General features: G+C 32.9%; 1 long non-coding RNA gene across 2 annotated transcripts; it reads right to left on the bottom strand.

Moving 5' to 3' along the window:
* Window positions 1-5646: 5646 nt before the first annotated feature.
* Window positions 5647-8671, bottom strand: LOC141702486 (uncharacterized). Of its 2 annotated transcripts, XR_012567137.1 has the most exons (7): window positions 8319-8671; window positions 8078-8130; window positions 7917-7994; window positions 7741-7781; window positions 7376-7468; window positions 6471-6532; window positions 5647-5747 (listed from the first exon to the last, which is right to left on the bottom strand). It is a non-coding gene; the product is annotated as an uncharacterized LOC141702486 (long non-coding RNA). The 2 variants fall into 2 exon arrangements; XR_012567136.1 differs by having other exon boundaries at window positions 7741-7994.
* Window positions 8672-9044: the final 373 nt, after the last annotated feature.

The following is a 9044-nucleotide window of genomic DNA, read 5'->3' as shown; positions in this document are numbered from 1 at the left end:
GGCTTTTTCTCACATACTTTCTTCTTCTTGGTAGGGTTCTTCTTCCTTTTCTTAGGATTGGAACCTTCACCAATTAGAAGAACAGAGCTCTTCTGAGGGGGAAAATTCGATTCCGCAGTCTTCAACATGTTGTGGAGTTCAGCCAGGCTGACATCCAGCTTATTCATGTGAAAGTTCACAACAAACTGCGAAAATGAACCCGGAAGTGATTGCAAGACCAAGTCTTGGCTCAGCTCCCCATCCATGGAAAAACCAAGTTGTCCAAGACGTTCAATCAAATTGATCATCTTAAGTACATGGTCATTCACGGATGATCCCTCAGACTTCCTACAACCGAACAGCTCCTTCGATATCTCATATCGAGCTGTCCTCCCTGCCACATCATACAACTCTTGTAAATGCATAAGGATAGTATGAGCATCCATATGCTCATGCTGCTTCTGTAGCTCAATGTTCATGGAAGCTAGCATGATGCATTGAGCAACATTTGCATCATCTATCCACTTACGATACACAATATGTTCATCATTATGTGCATCGTTAGCAGGTTCAGTAGGCTTAGGTGAGTCAAGCACATATTCCAGCTTCTCCACCCTGAGAACAATTCTCAAGTTTCGAAGCCAGTCAGTAAAATTAGGACCAGTCAACTTGTGAGCATCTAGTATACTCCGGAGTGATAGTGCAGAAGACATAACGAATATAGTAAATCTGTAAATGATAAACACATAACAACACTTAGCAAATATTCAATTTCATTTCAAAACACTATATGAATCGAGTCTTTATTCATAAGTGGCTCCCACTAGTTTATCTAATTTATACAACCCCTAAGTGAAAATTAAGCATTCATAATGCTAGTGGGAATAGGGATCCTACATTCCATTACACAACCTCGGCTGTAGCACGAAACGTCATGTAATGTTCAATAGGCAGACAACTCTTGTCAATTACATCTTATGTTATTCCCTAATATAATTTTAGCCTCTTGAATAATTGAGTCACGGCTGTAGCACGACAAACTCAATATTCTAAGTCAAGTCTAACCCAACATTTCGTATATTTGAATCAGTCTCCAACGACCCACGGCTGTAGCACGTAACGACCTTTAGATTCTAATTCAATGTACACATCTCTATGTAATAGACAAGTATTTCTTATTTCGAAATCAAAGCCCTCGGCTGTAGCACGAAACGACAATGATTTAAAAATAAGAACCACTTTCTATCATGTTGGAAGGCTATGACCGACACAAGCCCGTTGTGTCATTGGCCAATTACTACTTGATATTATTTAATTTTAGAGGGATTATATTACGTTACAATCATAATCATATTATAAAGAGATTCTTCCTTTTAAATTAAATATTTCAAATTAATAATCGATAACAGATGATTCCCAGATCGGGTGGAGCATTGTCAAGAGGCGTCACTTAATAACCCTTTCTTACAGATAGAAATCTGTTGTTGACAGAATCATCCTTTCTCTCAAAATTAAAAATTCATATTTAATTACGTGTTTCATAAACACAAGAATCTCATGATTGTATTCATAATATTATTGTCAAGGTAAGAAACGATTCTTATTCTAGATTTTCTAGAGCACGCCTTATATTGATTTAAGTTCACCTAAATCTATCATCGCATGGTAAACACATGCATATATCTCATATATAAAAATAAATAAACAAGTAAGCATGCAAGTAATATCATGTCACACATTGATATAATGATGTATGGATTTATTATAGCATTTAAAACCAATTAAAACAATTAAAACATGCTTTAAAACACTTTCGGGAATATAAACAGTTCAAAACTTTTATATAAAAAATATTTGACCACTCCATTAGATCCGTCTCGGAAAAATGAATCCAACGATATATTGCACGCCCAAAACGGATTTACGAAACTCCCAAAAAATCAAATTTAATGTGGACAGACGGGCTGTAACGCATGTACGTAATGCGTTACAACACTGTTGAGCCATTTACGCGTGTAACGCATTCCGTAAATGCGCAACAGTGTGTAACGCATTCACGGAATGCGCAGCAACCCCCTTCCCCGCGTGCAGCGCACGCGCCTGGCACAGCCGACCGTTACAGCAGCATTTTTTTTTTCTTTTCTGTCAGTCACCTGCCTGTTTGTCTGCCAGCCGTTTACAAAAAAAAATGTAACCCCCTTTCCTTTTACTCCCTTCCTTAATAACTCCTTATTAATTTATTATTTTAATTTTATTATTAATAAATCAATTAACGTTTAATTAATAAATTAATAAAAATCAAAATAATATGATTTCTTAAATCAGGGAATAGCACAAAATTACCAGATCAGCCATGGGTCCTAGTGCAAATTTTAATCATATTTATTCACATGCATAATTATTCCATGAATTTTAATTAAAACAATTTTTAAAAATTCATAACAAATAATCTACACATCACAAAATTATGAAAAAAATACCTAGACAATCTACATTGTAGAACCCAAATCAGTAGTCAAAATCTCATGCAAAAATTATTTTGAATTAATTCATAATTAAATCCAAATAAACTTGCAAAAATCATAATAAATCCATACATGCATAAAAAAATATGAAATTTTTTATATGAATCTCTATATGCAGAACCTAGCTCTGATGCCATTGAAGGAATTTACGGATGAGCGGAAGTGTGAAATAACATTTATTCCGTAAAAACCATATACCGCACATATAGAAAAACGTATAAAAAGGAAAAACTGAGGAATCGAAACCATACCTTGTGGATTGAAGCTTTATAAAATTGGAGTGCTAGCAGTTGCTCCTCAGTGTGTGAAGCACTCTACCGGTATCAACCAAAAATGATCTTCTTCGATGAACCTTTTATAAAACCGAGCTTTTATAAAATGGAGTTTTTTTGAGAGAGAGAGGAAGAAGATGGAGGCTAGGGTTTTCACAAAACCAAAATTATGTAAATAGAATGAGCCATCTCATTCTATTTATAGGGCTCTCCTAGGGTTTTATAATATATATTTATATATATTAACCCCCACATTTTATCTTTATAAAATGCTTTAATAATAATTAAAACTATTTTAATCATTATTTTTTTTCTTAACTATTTAGAAAATAATTCTCTCTCTCATTATTTCATCAAAAAAAATATTCTTTTATGGTGTGACCCTGTAGGTTCAATATTATGCCGGTAGTAGAAATAAATAATAATAAACTTTTATTAATTATTTACATGAATACTAAAATTCACTAAATATAATTAACTGATTAATTATATTTATTCTACATCGTGAGTGATGCTTCTCAACATATCGCGACTACCCGGATAATATGAATTCACTGCTTAGAATATCAAGAACCTGTCAGTGACTAGTTACCGTACAATGAATTTCTTCTACCCTTATAATATCCCGAATAAATACAAGGCATGAATCTCGTGTCAGGCCTATCAAATTTAATCGTATGATTTCTTATTCATAATGCAAAGTTCATATTAATGCAAATTAGAAACTCCTTTCTAATTTCATACACTCTGGCCAGAGATTCCAGAACTCGCATACTAAGAATAACATAGGATATTCTCTTCCTATACTGGAAGGGGTAGATCCTCTATTGACGTTAACTATCTCTATACACAAATTCATATGCCCAGAATAGACCTAATGGATGTCCTTGAGACTAAGGACTAAACCAAAGCACAGTTCATTATATATAAGATACCTTTAACTATCTCAAATCTAAGGACACTTGTACAACTATCACTCAGTGAATAACTATTGACACGTGAGTAATCTCCATTAGTTGTTCAACTTATCGAGTCATGTTCAGTGAACTTATTCCCTAATAAGCACCTACATACTAGCTATAGTGTCACCACACAAATGCCTATGAGAACAGACATCCTCCTGAAGGGAGCAAGCATAGCATGTACCAATCTTTGCGGATCCACTAACATCCGATTAGTTATCCTATGTTCGGGAACTGTTTAAGTCCAGAGTTGTCGTCTTCTAGATCTCACAATTATAATCTCATTATAATTCTAGAAGCTTTACTCTAAACTATGGAACATCTTATTTAATACACTTTAAATAGATAAAGCCCATAAAAATATAACAAGTCTTTTATTAATTCAAATGAAATCAAATAGGAATACAAGAAAGTTCTTCCTAACTCATCATACATGATTGGATTTAGGACAAACACTTTCATATCAGGATTTAAAAGTCATCAGAATATGGCTCCTTAACTCGAAAAGTGAATATTTATTCCTGTAATTCTTCATACAAATACTAATATGGTTTCATCAGAACTTAATCATCAGAACTTCCATCAGAACTTGTCCTCAGAATTTATGCAATCTGACACATAAATTGTTCATCTAAAACAACAATTATCACCACAATAATTTTCATCATTCATATGGAGTGTAAGTGTGTGCATTAAGCTAAATATCAGACAAAGAGTAAAGTCTGATTCACTTCAGTATATCTTAGAAATAAGTCATAACTAAGAACTTTACTCAAAATCTGTCATTATTCTGAAGCCTGCTATTGAATGAGTTCATGCACGAGTCCAGCAGGCGGGCGCCTGCAGCTTTCTAAAAAATTCTGATGAATCTTATTTTGCCCATAATTTAAGTTCTACTCGTCAGAATTAGGCTATTCAACTGTCCACGCGAAGATAATGAGATTCTCTACAACTTAAAAATGGCCTTGGCTTCCAAATCTGATCACTTTTCATCATATTTCCTTTAAAAGCTCCTTTCTTCATTTAACTGATACCTGAAATGCAATAACACAAAAAGACATCAAAATACCAACAACTTGAGTGCAAAATACCAATTTAAGCTTGTAATAAAGCGTTCCAAGTGGATATAAAATCCACTTGTCAATCCCTAATATATAGGTAGCATCGCCTAAGTCTTTCACCGAGAAACTATTTCTCAACCAAGTCTTAACAGCCTGTAGAGAAGGTACACTACAAGAAAAATGTCCATAGACATCGGTTTTCGGCCGATGTCTATATTGTTTGGCAACCGATGTTGATGTAGGTGATGTCTATTCTAGACATTGGCCATAACCCGATGTCTTTACTTGCTTAGACATCGTTTCTGGCAAAGAAACTGATGTCCATGCATTATTTTTTACAAAAAACATTAGAAATAAATAATTTAATAAATAAATTATACCTTTTACAACAAATTAAACATATAATGGGCTATATTTTTTTCCACATAGACATCGAATATTTTCATTTAGGTGATGTAAAATATAATATTAAACATCAATTTACTTAGTAAAAGGTGATGTCTATGTTGACACTTAGACATCAGTTGTATCACAAACAAAGTGATGTCTATGTTCCTTTTAGAGTTGAACATGTTAGCCTTTGACATCAGTTTTTTAGGAAAAAGCAATGTATATCAACTTTTTTGACATCAGTTTTTCTATACTAAAACTAATGTACAATTGCCTTTGACACATCATTATTTATATATTAAAAGTGATGCAAAATTGTTTTTTTGACATCAGTATTTATTCATTGAAAGTATTTAAACAATGTACTAACTAAACACTTATATTCAGCAACATAAATATCAAGTATCTAGTTTTATTACAGAATCATTCAAAACCAAAATATTGTTATATGCTTGCTAAGCCATCCCTGCTAACATAAATATCGAGAATAATTTCTTCAACCTCCCTCTGTACTGAGTTGATGCCTATCTTATAAGAAGGTGGAAAGGGATATTCAACCTACACGATAACAAAAAGGGTAAGAGGAAACAAAAATTTATAAACTTTACAGCACTACAATCTAATTTTCCTAAATGCAGTAAGTTTAAAAGACGTGAGTTGGGTGACAGTTAAGAGTTACTTGCCAAACAAAAAGTACCACTGAAATTTTATGCAGCTTGAGATTTCAGTATTATGATTATTGAATATCAAGTAAACCCAATATGATTATTGAATATCAATTAAACACTTCTAATGTACTATTCTGTAGTGAGATCTAATATAGTTATGAAGTACATTACTTTATGATCTATTATAATCATGTAGAGTATACTACATTAAGAAAACAAATCACAAACTTGCAAGTTCAAAAAAATCTACCATTTTTACATCTCCAATACTATTATTTACCTAGATTTGTTCCAAAATATAAATGTCTGTAAAAAGTGTTGGAAATTTATACTAATTGTTTAATTTGCCTATTGAAAAATACCAATTCAGCTACAAGCAGAACATAAATAATTGGACACTAATTGAAGTATGAGCATAAACGATATGCTAGAAAAAGATGATTTATATGTAATTATAACTCATGTTTTGTACAACCAAAGAGATAGACCTTTTTTCTCATATAATTCTCCATCTTCTTCGAATACATTCTGGCCAAAGTAAGAACATTGTAATCATCTTAAAAAAGCATAAACTTGAAAACATTAATGTAGGTACAAGTGACTTAAAACTCACCTCAAGACAACTCAAGAGCGGACCTCAATTCTGACAGGGAAAACTTGCTTCCATAAATCTTCCTGCAAAACAGTGTACAGCTCACAGTTAGAAACAAAATGATGCAATTGTTCATATATATATATATCACTTCAAAATTGAAAGTTGACGAGTGATGCCCAGTTCTTTGTTCTTACGCTTCTTGATGATCCTTAAGTGGACCACTTTATTACTGCTTTTGTAGTATTTTAGTTGCTAATTAAGCTTTACCTAATTGCTTACAATCTGTTCCCAATTGTTTGATGATAACCTCTAAACATGGAAAAGATGAACTAGAGCATGCTTGATAACAAGTTTCCTTGATCTAAACTTCACTTATCGAAGTGGCATTTTCCTCGTGTTTGACGTGATAATCATCTTTAATCGCCTTAATCAGGAAACCAGAATCTATTTCTAGAAATATTTAAAGACAGTAGTGACATCACTACCAATGCACCTTTCAACACCCCAACCACAACTCAAATCAAAACGCAGTTCAGAAATATATGGCCCAAAGAATGAATCAAAACCTTCCCAAACAACAAAACTCTGTTATTCAACTAGAAAGTATGAAAACCTTTCAAAACAGAGTGCTTAACAGAGACAACCTTAGAAAATAATTACATGCATATTTCCTTCTCTAGGAGACTATGCCACAGACAAAATAAATTTTCAATATATATTTACAGAACTAAAGACATTAGGGTTCACACTGTAAAACTGCCAAACCGTGCAGCTCATCTTAGTGACTATCAAACAAGCATTTGATGTTTTCCATAAAACACATTGATATTATGCATGCTAAACTGTACTAAATCAATCTTGAAAAAGAAAAGTTACGAAAAGGGAAATTTATTGGATCTTGTAAATAAACCGAAGTTTGTTACCGGAAGAGACAATATTAGTTGTCATTTACACACCATCCTCAATCACTTAGCAAACTGCACAAACCCCGGTATGACCTGCAACTCGTCCAATTGCTTCACCAACAACATATAAATTGTTTAAAGTTAATACATATATGTAGTATATTACTGGAACTTTAAATTGCAGAAACCAAAAACTAATATTATTTGGTTAGAAAAATTAAGCATACACTATATATCAGTTTCCAGAACAATCTTATGACTGGTCTAAACCCCAACACTCTTAAACATGAGGAGAGTTTTGGGACAATATTTATATTATTTATATAATGACAGTTAGCAAGTTCGAAATTCAAAAAGATTATTACAGAAAATGTATAAATTACCATCATCATGAAATGCCTCTGAACTACATCAACCAGTTGCTCTTTGGTTGGGTTGGAGAGTGCATCCGCCGAAAATACGAATCGCGTTATTACATATAAGTATACAATCAAAGGATATTCGACCAAGTTCAATAATCAAGTTCTTTATAAAAGCACAAGTTGGATAAAGTAAACACCTTAAGCAGCTCTAGAGTTTTTGGAATGATTCCAAACCATTTCCATAAATAACGATTATTGGCCTTCTTGGTAAGCAGCTGCATATCAATATCAAAATCAGAAAATTCCCCTAAACCAAATAACTTAAATGGAAAGAAAGGAGAGAAACTATATATCTTACACCAATGCTTTCAAGAACATTAACAATATCATAGATCCTTCGCCTCTCAACACCTAAAATTAAACCAATTACAAAAAAAAAATCAACACGATATTCAATACAATTCACATAAAAACAAAAATTACACAATTCAACATATAAGACCTCTCCAATTAAAGTAAAAAATCAAAAAAATATTCTAAATTAATTTAATAAAAATTAAATCGAGAAATAAAATAAATAGAGGTATCATGAAGAATACCAAGACTGGCAGCAGCATCATCAAGTCCAATATTATCAATATCGTCTCGGTCATACAAGCTCAAGAAACTATAACAAAATTAAAAAAAAACAGATGCATATAGAATTAAATTGAGGATGTTGTGTATATAGAGGGAGGCGGGAGAGAGATTACTTTGAGCATAAGAGAAATCACAGGGATTTCTATTTGCGGCAGTAATTGGATTCTCTGGATCTAGAAGGGAGTGAAGATGAATCTTTTGAATTCGGTGAAACCAACGCCATTTCACCACCTATGGATCTATTCAAATTCACGAGAGAGAGAGAAGAGAGAGAGATATGGGAGAGGGAGACAAAGATAGATAGAGAGAGAGATGTGAGAGAGAGTGAGAACGAGACAGTATTTGTTTTTTAGTTTTTTAGTTTTTAGTTTTTTTTTAATTTGAGTGGGGGAAACCAAAAATTGTCTAAGGAGGGAGTAAAAATTTGGTTAAGGGGGGGAAAGAATTGGGGAGGCCGCGCGTTCAATTTTTAAAACTCAACTTAAGACATCGGTTTCCAAATAAATGATGTCTTAAAAATTGAAAGACATCTAATAAACGCGGGGTGATGTCTATTATACTTGAGACATCACTGGCATCAGTGACCGATGTTTAATGTGTGATGTCTATTAATATTTTTCTTGTAGTGGTATGCCATTCCTTATTTGTTATATGTCATCTACATATAATACTAGGAATGTCACATG

Source organism: Apium graveolens, unplaced genomic scaffold (genome assembly GCF_009905375.1).
Source record: "Apium graveolens cultivar Ventura unplaced genomic scaffold, ASM990537v1 ctg521, whole genome shotgun sequence".
Classification (NCBI taxonomy): Eukaryota; Viridiplantae; Streptophyta; class Magnoliopsida; order Apiales; family Apiaceae; genus Apium; species Apium graveolens.
The sequence above is the reverse complement of the archived record's forward strand: the minus strand, read 5'-3'. Positions and strand labels throughout refer to the sequence as shown.